Source organism: Lithobates pipiens, unplaced genomic scaffold (genome assembly GCF_037356315.1).
Source record: "Lithobates pipiens isolate NorthernLeopardFrog02 unplaced genomic scaffold, aLitPip1_a1.2 Scaffold_23, whole genome shotgun sequence".
Classification (NCBI taxonomy): Eukaryota; Metazoa; Chordata; class Amphibia; order Anura; family Ranidae; genus Lithobates; species Lithobates pipiens.
The window spans coordinates 283,780,488-283,794,897 of record NW_027507785.1 but is presented as its reverse complement, the minus strand read 5'-3'; the positions used below and the strand labels follow the sequence as shown (position 1 = coordinate 283,794,897).

The following is a 14,410-nucleotide window of genomic DNA, read 5'->3' as shown; positions in this document are numbered from 1 at the left end:
ACTTACTTTATTTCAGGATGGCACTGCGGGTGGCAGGTGGGCACTGGCAGGGGGCAGGTGTCCGTTTAAATTACTGGCCGTGATCGGGACTGATGTCCCGAACACGGCCGCCGGCGATCGGCTTTTTTTTTTTCTCCTCGCGCTGTCAGCGCGAGGAGGAATACTAGCCGATTACCGGCTCCGTTTTATCACATGATCAGCTGTCATTGGTTGACAGCTGATCACGTGATAAGGGGTCGGGATCGACCCCTTACACGGATCGGTGATCAGGCGAGTCTCACGGACTCGCCGATCACAGAGCGCGCCGCGCGCGCCCCTCAAGGGGCGCGCAGGCCGCTCGTAACCGGGACTACGTCAATAGACGTAGTCCCGAAAATGTGGGTCCGCGCTATTGCCGTCATTTTGCAATAGCGCGGATCCCAAGTGGTTAAGCTGTTATAGCTACAAACGGTGGACCAACTCAATATTGAATCCTACGGACTAAGACTGGGATGCCAATAAAATTAATGTGCGTGTAAAGGCAGGTGCCCCAATACTTTTGATACTGCAAGACCAGTTGCTCCAGTGCTTAGTAAATGAGGTAAAGATTCACTTTGCAAAGAATACCCAATCATTGGCAAGAAAAAAAAAATGGATTTTTGCTGGCACACGATTGGATGATGGAAGTCAGCAGAGCTTTTGTTCATTTACTAAGTTCTGGATCAACTGCTCTTGCAGAGTTTATTTGCCCAACCCCATATTGTTTATCTAGGAAAAACATTAAAATGAAGTGCCTGTACTGTGTCAAACCCAGTTAAACACTGCCTCACCCTGCTCTGCACATGCTAAGTAGGTACTGCCAGATTTGTAGAGGCCAAACTGCTGATAGTCTTAAAGCAGAATTAAACCCTCCTATCCTTACAGCCCAGGAAGCTGTTTCTGTTTCATCTGCAACTGCCATGGTGCTGCACTAGGGTGTCCACATCCCAGATTGCCCGGGATTGTCCCTCAATTCAAATTTGTGTCCCAGGCACCTTCATTCCGGGACAATACTGCCAAACTGGTTGCTAGAGCCGCCCTGCCTTGTTTCTAGCAACCAGTGATGTCGGCTGAGCGAGTGAGCGAGGCCTTACCCAGAGCTGCCCTGTGCAGTGGTCCGGGTCCACCCACCTCCTCTCCTTCTTCGCTTCCGGCCGCACCACAGAAGCGAGAGAGAGCAGCCAGCGAGTCCCGCAGCCCAGGCCAGAGAGCGTCTTCTTTTACTGTATCTCCTCCTCCTCCTAACTCCAGTCCAGAGGCATTCTGCAGTGCTGGCAGTGGCACTGCTGGTAAGCCAGGATCGGATCCATGGCAGCCTGTGCCCAGTGCCTGCCAGTCTCGGCCGGGGCCGACTCCCTTCTGCCTGCAGCACATTTCCACCATTTGCCAGCAGCCCAACTTCTCGCCTGAGCCTCCCACCGCACACAAGGGCCGTGATTGTCACTCAAGCCGCCCGACTGAGTGCCTGAGGGGCCCCCAGCTAAACTTCCAGGTTTGTACTACACACTATATTGAGAACATGCATGCTTGCAATACAATCACGTATTGATTTTAACAATGTTTAACAGGGATTACAAAAAATGTTGTGTATATATAAGAGCCCATTTTCATTTATACAGCGATATATAAAAATAAACTGATTACTGTGTAAATGTCACTGGCAGGGAACAGGTTAACACTAGGGGCCGATCAAGGGGTTAACGGTGTTCCCTCAGTGTGTTTATAACTGTAGGTGGTGGGGACTGACTATAGGAAATGACAGACCGTTGTTCCCAGCTATTAGGAACTCACGATCTGTCACTCCTTACAGAACAGAACAGGGGGCACGAGCATCGGCACCCCCGCAGTGCAGCCTGCTATCCCAATCCCGCGAGCCGACATATAGCTATGATGGATGGTGGGATTGTGCTGACCTGCTGCAGTATAGTTTTTGAAAAATTGGCAAAAAAATTATCAAAAACCATCTTTTTTTGGGCAGGCACGGGTGCGGCGGGCGGGGGGGGCTGACGTGGTGCCCCTGAATGGCAGTTTGCAAATGTGGTCACCCTATGCTGCACATGTGTTTAGTTATGACACCAGTCTTTCATTGGTTTCACAGTTTGGTTGAGGACACATTGTGATAGTTAGCAGTCCTGGTATTATAATTACTGGTATTCCAGAAATGTAACTGTTTTTTGAAACTGTTAAATCGATGGGTTTAGTTCCGCTTTAGGATTTTGATGCTGTTCAAGTGCTCTGGGCTTCAGCAAAATGGAAACCTCCAGCAAGAGCAAACTGGAGGCAATTTACAGCACACACTAATTTTGGTACTTGCTAAAGAACATTATTTTTTTATCAAGGTGTTATGGGTAAAGTTCTGCTTTAAGTACTATATATATTTAAACTTGGCTCATTATAACTCATAAGAATACATTTTTAATGCAAAGAAATGAACTTTTGTTTTCATTTAGGGGTGAACTTCGTATTATGTTGACTAATCGGCAGTTAAAGTGGAACTAAACCCATTGATTTACCTGTAAACTCAAAAACAAAATTTTATATATAGAATCCAATCAATTCTTAGGTGTGGTGGTGTTTATCTATGTTTAGGCTTTTTTTCCACTTTATTTTTCACCTGTTGATCCAACCAAGTCTTTTTTTTCTCAACTTCCTGTAAAAAGCCACAGTCATCAACAAAAGTGTCAGTTAAAGTGTTGGTCACAGACCATTTAAAGAACTTAAAGCGGAGGGCCACCCTAAAGTGGACCTTCCGCTCATTGGAATCCTCCCCCCCTCCGGCGTCACAATTGGCACTTTTCAGGGGGGGGGGGGTGCAGGTACCAGTACAGTACAGGTATCTGCACCCACTTCTGGCGTAGATTCTGCAGAAAGGAACGCCCCTTTCCGCAGAATCCACGCCCCTTTCCGAAAGTCCCCCGCTGCCTGCTGGGAAACACACGGATCCCAGAGACAGCGGGGACCATCCTTATTGCGCAGGTTATAGGTTATCACATATCCTGGCCTAAATGAATCCATCCCTTATGCTCCCTTCCTGCAAGGTTTTGCAAAAGGTAAGACCCAATAGGATCTTTTATTTTATAGCATATATAACAATAATTCATAAAATCCAATTGTAAAAATGTAATCACAGAGAGGGAGATTTGTTGAACAACGGACAGCTCTAGTGTTAAACCAAGAAGTTAATAATTAAATGAATAAAATAGAATGTTTATTAGTAATGTATTTCAAATGTGATTAATTATGTTTTTTTGATCTGTTGTATATACAGATGGACATGCAGCGTGACCTTCACCCCCCTCCCCCTTGCGTTGTATTTTAGTGCATTTCGGCTTCCCGGTAAGAAAGGGGGAGTATGGTTCGTCCATTCAGAAACTTAGCTGCGGTCTAGCCCCGCCCCCTGTTTTTCTTAATTGGCTAACTGACTTGACAGAAGACAGACCTAAGGGCACCACTGCTGTGACTCAGCCAATGGGGGGGAGTCCCAGATGGCTGGATAGAGATGGGGCTCAGGTAAGTATTGGGGGGCTGCTGCACACAGAAGGTTTTTTTATTTTCATGCATAGAATGCATGAAGATAAAAAACCTTCTGTCTTTACAACTCCTTTAACTCCAGGAAGAGGGGCAGACTTCCTGATCACATGATTATTCTAACCATATGATTGGTCGTCACAGAGGTCACATGATCTGAAGCCATTCTGACAGCTCCCAATCATAAACAGAGACCAGGAGCTGCCTGTATTAGTTTTGTTACTGTGCTGGGAGTGTGGCGTGAGCACACTCTCAGTACAGAAACTGCGGCCGCAATGGAGGCATATTTACAGCATGTGGCTGTAAAAGCCCACTGTCCCTTCCACCCCACATACAGTGGTGTGAAAAAGTGTTTGCCCCCTTCCTCATTTCCTGTTCCTTTGCATGTTTGTCACACTTAAAGTGGTAGTATGGTCATTTTTTTAACTTTTACCTACAGGAAAGCCTATAATAAGGCTTACCTGTAGGTAAAAAAAATATCTCCTAAACCTGTACGGTTTAGGAGATATTCCCCTCGGTATGCGCCGCTGACTGCAGCGGCGCATGCGCACAAGGGGGTTCTCTCCGTGAAAATCCGGCAGCGCTCGTGCGGCCGGACTGAAATCTCCCGCGCGCATGCGCGGGAGTGACGATATTGCGGCTCCGGCCACTCACAGCGCCGGAGCCGCGATACCCGGAAGAGACGCCGAGGGAGCATGTCGGCTCCCTCGGCGTGGATCGGGCCAGATGTCGGGGCCTCGTTCTAAGGTAAGTATTTCATAATGAGCTAGTATGCGGTGCATACTAGCTCATTATGCCTTTTGCTTTGCAGGTTTAAAAAAAAAAAAAAAAAAACATTGCGGGTTTACTACCGCTTTAAGTGTTTTGGAACATCAAACCAATTTAAACAATAGTCAAGGACAACACATGTAAACACAAAATGCAATTTGTAAATGAAGGTGTTTATTATTAAAGGTGAAAAAAAATCCAAACCATCATGGCCCTGTGTGAAAAAGTGATTGCCCCCAAAACCTAATAACTGGTTTGGCCACCCTTAGCAGCAACAACTGCAACCAAGCGTTTGCGATAACGTGCAATGAGGCTTTTACAGTGTCCTGGAGAAATTTTGGCCCACTCATCTTTGCAGAATTGTCCTAATTCAGTTACATTAGAGGGTTTTCGAGCATGAACGGCCTTTTTAAGGTCATACCACAACATCTCAATAGGATTCAGGTCAGGACTTTGGCTAGGCCACTCCAAAGTCTTCCTTTTGTTTTTCTTCAGCCATTCGGTGGTGGACTTGCTGGTGTGTTTAGGATCATTGTCCTGCTGCAGAACCCAAGTTCGTTTCAGCTTGAGTACACGAACAGATGGTCGGACATTCTCCTTCAGGATCTCTTGGTAGACAGCAGAATTCATATTTCCTTTTATCACGGCAAGTCTTCCAGGTCCTGAAGCAGCAAAACAGCCCCAGACCATCACACTACCACCACCATATTTTACTGTTGGTATAATGTTCTTTTTATGAAATGCAGTGTTCCTTCTACGCCAGATATACTTGGACACACACCTTCCAAAGAGTTCCACTTTTGTCTCATCGGTCCACAGAATGTTGTCCCAAAAGTCTTGGGGATCATCAAGATGTGTTGTGGAGAAATTGAGACGAGCTTTGATGTTCTTTTTGCTCAGCAGTAGTTTTCTCCTTGGAACTCTGCCATGCAGGCCATTTTCGCCCAGTCTTTTCCTGATGGTGGAGGCATGAACGCTGACCTTAACTGAGGCAAGTGAGGCCTGCAGTTCCTTGGACGTTGTTGTGGGGTCTTTTGTGACCTCTTGGATGAGTCGTCGCTGCGCTCTTGGGGTAATTTTGGGCGGCCGGGCACTCCTGGGAAGGTTCACCACTGTTCCATGTCTTCGCCATTTGTGGATAATGGCTCTCACTGTGGTTCGCTGGATTCCCAAAGCTTTGGAAATGGCTTTATAACCCTTTCCAGACTGATAGATCTCAATTACTTTCTTTCTCAAGTGTTCCTGAATTTCTTTGGGTCTCAGCATGATGTGTAGCTTTTAAGGATCTTCTGGTGGACCTTACTGTGTCAAGCAGCTCCTATTTAAGTGATGCCTTGATTGTGAACAGGTGTGGCAATAATCAGGCCTGGGTGTGGCTAGAGAAATTGAACTCAGGTGTGGACAACCACAGTTATAGTATGTTTTAACAAGGGGGGCAATCACTTTTTCACACAGGGCCATGATGGTTTGGATTTTTTTTCACCTTTAATAATAAACACCTGCATTTACAAATTGCATTTTGTGTTTACTTGTGTTGTCCTTGACTATTGTTTAAATTGGTTTGATGTTCCGAAACACTTAAGTGTGACAAACATGCAAAAGGAACAGGAAATGAGGAAGGGGGCAAACACTTTTTCACACCACTGTATGCATTACGTAATCAGCAAAAAGTTGAAAAAAACCTTACTCATTAGTTGAGTGACATTTTATTTCACCCATATGAGACTAGTGCGTTGCTCAAAACAAATTAAATTTTTCAGTGAATGTCATAACTGCACTAGTATAGTTTCTTTGAAATGTTCATTCAATTTGAAACAGGCATTGGCTGAATGATAAGCATAAAAACAGCCTAACAAGAGGCTGTAAGAGCCATAACAAAATGCACAATAGCAAAATACCGCTCTACAGCCTGACATTGCAAAGGTTATGGCTCATTTGTTTTGTAGCGAGTGATCCTATTCAATGATCTCTAATTCTCCTTTCCAGACAGACATGGATGTGTTTACATGCCTGGAAGGATTCTTAGCTTGGAGAAATATTTCCGCCCAATAATAGTTCGGCAAGATTTAATCCCCTCTAATCCCATTAAATATGGCCGACATTGTAAATTTCTGTAAGTTTATAAAAAGCCGATCGATAACTCATTCCTGCTTTGTTGCTAAGTCATGTCGTGCTTGAGCTGGAGGTAGCTTTTCAACAATCCGGTGAAAGCTATACTAATATACTAATATAGAAAAAAACATAAACATAGATAGATAGATAGATAGATAGATAAAATAGATTAGATTAGATAGATTAGATAGATCAATAGATCTAGAGCTAGAATAGAGCTGGAGGTAGCTTTTCAACAATCCGGTGAATGCTATACTAATATAGAAAACAACATAAACATAGATAGATAGATAGATAGATAGATAGATAGATAGATAGATAGATAGATAGATAGATAGATAGATAGATAGATAGATAGTTAGAAAATGTATTTCTCAATTAAACATAAAAAAGTGTTGCAAATTGCAGTGTATAGTAAAAATAAAAGTACTTGCATTTGACCAAAGACAGTTTACATTATTAAACCATATGAAAGTCCAATAATCTGAAGTTTTAGACTAAATCTCCAATATTTAGACATGGTATATGAGTAAACAGGAAGGATATGTTGTACATTATGACTATCCAAATGGATATTGTTGCTGTATAACAGTGTTCAACTTTTTGTCAGGCAAAACAGTCAGAAACTTTGCTAAAAGTGATATTAAATCTCCAAAACTTTCTTTGATGTGATATATGTATTCCTTTTCTTTTTTAGGCTATTTTTCTTATATTTTGTCCTGGTGATCCAGTCAGCAAGTCTGTTATTATTCTACTTCCTTTAACAGACCGCTTTCCAGTAAAAATGGCTGTTAGAGGGTTGAGGCAAATCATTTAACACTGAAAAGGGTGCTTACAATTGTCAGTGAGCTTTTATTCATTTATGTAAAACCTTTATGCAAAAACGAAAAAAAAAATATGTTGCTGTAACTTCTCATGGGAGAACGATGGTGAAAACTATTTTGGCTATACTTCTGTAGGTCACAGGAGTGCAGTTCATTCTGCATAGACATGTGCATTCGTTTTCGTCCGAATGCATTTTCGTCCGAATTTCAGCTATTTTCGTTTTCGTTTTGACAAACGATAACGAAAGCACAAAATCCGAAAAACGAAAGATCCGACATAAATAAATGCTTTATTTTCGTTTTCATTGTTACAACAGTTCGATATAGAATAGGAGATTCGACATGACTCTGACAACAATCTGTCTATAGAACCTGTGGTCGAATGTGCCTAACCTTACCTCTATTAGTCCAAGATTATATAGAGAAAATATTCGACAGAGAAAAAAGATTTGACAGAGAGAAAAGATTCTGCAAGATACTGTCCTAAAAAGTGTTTGGGGACCCGGGTCCTGCCCCAGGGGACATGTATCAATGCAAAAAAAAAGTTTTAAAAACGGCCGTTTTTTCGGGAGCAGTGATTTTAATAATGATTAAAGTGAAACAATAAAAGTGTAATATTCCTTTAAATTTCGTAGGGGGGGGGGGGTTGTCTATAGTATGCCTGTGAAGGGGCGCATGTTTCCCGTGCTTAGAATTGTCCCTGCACAAAGTGTCATTTATGCAGGAAAAAAAGTCCTTTAAAATCACTCGCAGCTATAATGAATTGTCGGCTCCGTAATACAGAGAAGACTCATTGAAAGTCATTGATAAAAAAATAAATAAATTAATTTTAAAAAAAGCGTGGGGGTCCCCCAAATTCAATTACCAGGCCCTTCAGGTCTGGTATGGATATTAAGGGGAACCCTGCCTCAAATTTAAGAAAAAATTTGACGTGGGGTTCCCCCTAAATATCCATAACCAGACCCTTCAGGTCTGGTATGGATATTAAGGGGAACCCCGCGTCAAATTTAAAAAAAAATTGACGTGGGGTTCCCCCTAAAAATTCATACCAGACCCTTTATCCGAGCACGCAACCTGGCAGGCCGTAGGAAAAGAGGGGGGGACGAGAGAGCGGCCCCCCTCCCTCCTGAACCGTACCAGGCCACATGCCCTCAACATTGGGAGGATGCTTTGGGGGTCCGTGACCCCTCAAAGCACCTTGTCCCCATGTTGATGAGGACAAGGGCCTCATCTCCACAACCCTGGCCGGTGGTTGTGGAGGTCTGCGGGCGGGGGGCTTATCAGAATCTGGAAGCCCCCTTTAACAAGGGGACCCCCAGATCCCGGCCCCCCCCCTGTTTGAAATGGTAAGGGGGTACAAAAGTACCCCTACCATTTCACAAAGAAAGTGTAAAAAATGGTTAAATAAAACAAACACACTTTTGAAAAATTCCTTTATTAAAAATAAAAAAATAAAAAAAAGATTCCAGCGGCGGTAATCCACTCTTGCTATCCAGCGACGGACGATCATCTCTCCAGCGATGTCTCAGTCATCCAGCGCAGCGAATCCTCCGTCCTTCTTCTGTCTCCGTGGAGGAGACACTGCAAGGATTCCGGCGGCTGACGTTTCTTAAATACGGAGGGCGGGGCCACCCGTCACCTGACCCCGCCCCCCTCTGACGCAAGGGGAAACCCGGGGTTCCCTGTGACGTAGGGGTGACCCGCACCCCTCTGATGTAACACAGGCAGGTTTCCGTTACATCAGAGGGGGGCGGGGTCAGGTGACGGGTGGCCCCGCCCTCCGTATTTAAGAAACGTCAGCCGCCGGAATCCTTGCAGTGTCTCCTCCACGGAGACAGAAGAAGGACGGAGGATTCGCTGCGCTGGATGACATGAGACATCGCTGGAGAGATGACCGTCCGTCGCTGGATAGCAAGAGTGGATTACCGCCGCTGGAATCTTTTTTTTATTTTTTTATTTTTAATAAAGGAATTTTTCAAAAGTGTGTTTGTTTTATTTAACCATTTTTTACACTTTCTTTGTGAAATGGTAGGGGTACTTTTGTACCCCCTTACCATCTCAAACAGGGGGGGGGGCCGGGATCTGGGGGTCCCCTTGTTAAAGGGGGCTTCCAGATTCTGATAAGCCCCCCGCCCGCAGACCTCCACAACCACCGGCCAGGGTTGTGGAGATGAGGCCCTTGTCCTCATCAACATGGGGACAAGGTGCTTTGAGGGGTCACGGACCCCCAAAGCATCCTCCCAATGTTGAGGGCATGTGGCCTGGTACGGTTCAGGAGGGAGGGGGGGGCCGCTCTCTCGTCCCCCCCTCTTTTCCTGCGGCCTGCCAGGTTGCGTGCTCGGATAAAGGGTCTGGTATGGATTTTTAGGGGGAACCCCACGTCAATTTTTTTTTTAATTTGACGCGGGGTTCCCCTTAATATCCATACCAGACCTGAAGGGTCTGGTTATGGATATTTAGGGGGAACCCCACGTCAAATTTTTTCTTAAATTTGAGGCAGGGTTCCCCTTAATATCCATACCAGACCTGAAGGGCCTGGTAATTGAATTTGGGGGACCCCCACGCTTTTTTATTTATTTATTTATTTATTTTTTTATCAATGACTTTCAATGAGTGTTCTCTGTATACGGAGCCGACAATTCATAATAGCTGCGAGTGATTTTAAAGGACTTTTTTTCCTGCATAAATGACACTTTGTGCAGGGACAGTTCTAAGCACGGGAAACATGCGCCCCTTCACAGGCACACTATAGACAACCCCCCCCCCTACGAAATTTAAAGGAATATTACACTTTTATTGTTTCACTTTAATCATTATTAAAATAACTGCTCCCGAAAAAATGTCCGTTTTTAAAACTTTTTTTTGCATTGATACATGTCCCCTGGGGCAGGACCCGGGTCCCCAAACACTTTTTAGGACAGTAACTTGCAAATTAGCCTTTAAAATTAGCACTTTAGATTTTGAACGTTGTAGTCCCATAGACTTTAATAGGGTTCTAAAGTATGCTATATAGTTAGCTCCGTCGAATCTTCTTTATACATTCGACAGACACCATAAGCCTTCCAAGACAGATTCGACCGTAATTCATGTGGATTTTCGGACGAATGCAATTTTTGAACGAAAAACGAAATAAATAAAAACGAATTTCGGGAGTAACTAAATAAATTAAGCTTTCGGACGAAAACGAAATTCCGAAACGAAATATTTTACTCTGCACATGTCTAATTCTGCACTCTCTTGTGATCCTTTTTCAGCCAACAGCGGTGGGTAGAGCAGTAACCATGTGGTGGTGGATGTGGCGCATGATCCACACAATGGCTATTGCCATGATTATTGCACAATGTGACATGGTCTTGTTGCACGCTCGGGCTCCAGGAGGCCATTACGGGGACATGCCGAGTGTTTTGCCACTAATGGTGCTGAAACACACATGACACAGATTATTTACAGTGAGGCTTAGTATATATAAATTTGTGATCAGTAGGCTATTTTTGCTGACTCCACAATGATTGTTGGAAGACAGTAGAATTCACATACTTATGGACACTGTAAGGGCATGCGAGTGCTTTTTTATGGGCATAATTGACTTTTAATAAGATACCGAAGTGTATCTTTGTATTATTTTAAAGAGAAATTTGTTTTTGTTTTGTTTTTTAGAAATCAAACTTATCTAGGTGGATGCAGCATCAGTCCGATGCTGCAATTGCCCCCCGCCGTCTATAAGACTGAGAACTGATCGATCAAAACACTGATGATCACTCTGTTCTCAGTGCTCCGTGACCAAAATGATGGTGACTGTCAGTCACTAGCTCTCTGCACTCCCCTCCACATGCTCACTCTAGTGCTGGGCTGTGGAGGGGGCGGGAGTGGCTGGCTCAGGCTCTCAGGGGGTCTTGCTCCAGCCTGGACCGGCTCTGTAACATCAGCCAACAGCAGTCTTCAGACTGCTTGTCAGCTGAAAACGGGTCACAGGTGTGCAGAATGAACTGCACTCCTGTGATTCACAGGAGAAGTGCCATCAAACAAGCTTTGGCTGTAAATCTCCTTTAAAGTATTAGCCCTTGTACACACGGTCGGAGATTCCGATGGAATGTGTCCTATCGGACCATATTGTCGGATAATCCAACTATGTCTGGTCTCCATCGGACTGTTTCCATCGGGCCAAGTTTTCCAACTTGTCCGTAAAATTTTCAGACAAAATGCTCCGATCGGACATACTCCGATCATGTGTAGCCTACTCCGACGGACAAAGTGCCACGCATGGTCAGATCAAATTCCTAGACCAAAGCTATTGGCTACTAGCCTGAACGTAGTCCCGTCCTAACATAATAACGTCATCACGTTATGTACAATCGGATTTCCCAACAACTTTGTCCGACCGTGTGTATGCAACAGTTTTGGACAAAATCCGTCGGACAAAATCCTACGGATTTGGTTGTCAGAATGTCTGACCGTGTGTACAAGCGCTTAGAGACGTTCTCCTCCAATATCTATTCTATTGATAGAGGCCCATCTAATAGGAAACTAGATGGTTATTACTCAGCATGTAAACTGTATTTCATCTGACGTGTATACAGGTTTGCTTAGCTGGCTATAGGGGTATCACAGGACTGTTTGTTATTTTAACTTTAACTTTTAGTCTGTATAAGGACCGCTATTATATCCAGTTATATAACAGAGGTTGTAATTCTGGTCTAGGGCCACTAATTGACTAACACATCTCTAATCTGTTGGTTTAAACCTGTCTTCCCTGTGAGGATCTAATCAAATTATTCACCCTTTAATATGTACTCAATACTTTCGGACTGGACCACTCGCCATCTTTTTTTTTTTTGTTTATTTATTATTGCATTTAAGTGTAAGCGTGAGATCTGAGGTCTTTTTGACCCCAGATCTCACATTAAAGAGGTCCTGTCATGCTTTTTTTTCTATTGCAAGGGATGTTTACAATCCATTACACCATTACACGAATAGGTGTAATTTTGAAGCATACATGTTGGGCATCAATTTACTAAGCGTAACATTATCTTTCACAATATAAAAACAAATGGGCTAACTTTACTGTTTTCTTATTTTTTAATTAAAAAAAGTGTATTTTTTTCGAAGAAATTGCACTTGTAAGACCGCTGCACAAATACGGTGTGACTTAAAGTATTGCAACAACGTTTTTTCTCTAGAGGGTGTCTAATATATATATATATATATATATATATATATATATATATATATATATATATATATATATATATATATAAATATAAAATATTTGAGGGTTCTAAGTAATGTTCTAGCAAAAAAAAAAAAAAACTGATTTTAAGTTTGAAAAAAATAGGCCCGGTCCCTAAGTGGTTAAGACATTTCTTGTTATAAATTCACTGTGTACTCCTGTGGCCTCAGTGTGTGTGCATTCCCCCATTCTGGGTGGGCCATGCTGTCTGGTAGGCAGTATGGGAGAGGAGACCTTCATGCATCTGTGAATTTTGCATTTTGTAAGAACACATACAGTATAATCACGTGTAAGGGAGTCCTTGGTTATATTTTTTCCATGGATTTATTCCAATATGATTATATTATAAATTGATCTACCTAGCAACCCCTGAAGAAGAGTAATGTAAAGTTGGGTTTTTCCCATCAACGGGGATTTTCTATTCAAGCTCATAATGGAAATGTGATTATAAGACTCCTTTCACACTGAGACGCTTTACAGGCACTACAGCATTAAAAATAGAATCTGCATAGTGCCTGTAAAGCGCCACTCCTGTCTCTCCAGTGTGAAAGCCTGAGTGCTTTCACACTGGAGCGGTGCACTTGCAGGATGTTAAAAAAAACTCCTGCAAGCAGCATCTTTGGAGCAGTGAAGTGGTGTATACACCATTCCTAAACCTCTCCTGCCCTTAGAAATGAATGGGCAGAGCAGCTATACCGCCGGCATAAAGCTGTTGCAGCAGCGTTTTGCCCCTTTCTCTGCTGCTAGCGCGCACCCACCGCCCCAGTGAGAAAGTGGCCTTAGTCTCCCCAGGTTGGGTTGAATGGGAACTTGTTGAATTCACTTGTATGGTTTTATGTAATTAGCTTATGTAATCAGCTGAGTCATTCTGATTTTATGGACTTGATTACAAGTTTTTAGTGAATATAATAAAGATAAACAGTTTATGTACATGTCTTAGCTAGTCCCATGGGAGTTGGTTCCTTTTGTATATGTAGTTAAAGTGGTTGTAAACCCTATTTTTAGGGTTTACATGCATGATTGGAAACAATTTGACGCATGCTCGGGAGCATCGAACTTCATTTTCTCGGCTCGTCGTAGTGTTGTACATCACTGGGTTCTTGATGGTCGAAAGTTCAAAGAACTTTTGTGTGACCGTGTGTGTGTAAGCCAAGCTTGAGCGGAATTTCGTTCGAAAAAAAACATCCAAGATTTTTCAAACGAAAACTCCAATCATGTGTAAGTGGCATAAAGGGGCATTTTAGTCAAAAGAGTATGACTAAAACTAAATTGAAATTTGACATCAAAATTAACACTGGTTAAATATCACAACAGCTAAGTCTGTGTCTGCAGTGCATGTTCAAACCTTAATGCCATAAATAATAATGTTATTTACAATTTAAGAGTATATAATGAGTTTGGAAATTCTACAGAAATGTTTGAATAATGCATTATAATTTTTTTTTTTATAATTGTAAGCCTTTATAATGCAGAAAATTGGCAGACACATCGCCAACATGAGAAAAATCCACCTAACATGACCAAATTTTAGAGTCATAGGAAGACAAAGGCAAGAAATGGCTTTGGCTTATGAGTTTGCCCCTCAACCCCATATTTAGGGCTTGTAAGATCACTTCCTCACAGAAGAGGTGTTGGCCCTCCTCCATTTCCAGAATTTTGCAGGCGGCCATGTAGGCATTGTCCTCTTGAAGACTGGGGGGGGGGGTTCTGAGGGCTACAGTAGCCTTCAGAAATAGGCCAAGTGCTGCCTCTTCCAGGTTACTTCTCTTCCTGGCATTTTTTTGTGGAAGGCGGAGGGGAGGGCCCTGGGATTCGGGCAGGCTACTGGGCCCAGCTAACTCCTGGCTGCCACTTACCCCGCCACCTCCTAGCTGCCACTTTCCACAGCCTCCTCCTGGCTGAGACTTTCCTATGTATGAAAAAGGGACATAGT

At 43.2% G+C, this 14,410-nt stretch overlaps 1 protein-coding gene across 3 annotated transcripts in view; it reads right to left on the bottom strand.

Moving 5' to 3' along the window:
* The window catches only part of AGBL4 (AGBL carboxypeptidase 4), a 2,901,779-nt gene that overhangs the window by 2,768,757 nt on the left and 118,612 nt on the right, over nt 1–14,410 (bottom strand). The window lies entirely within an intron of this gene.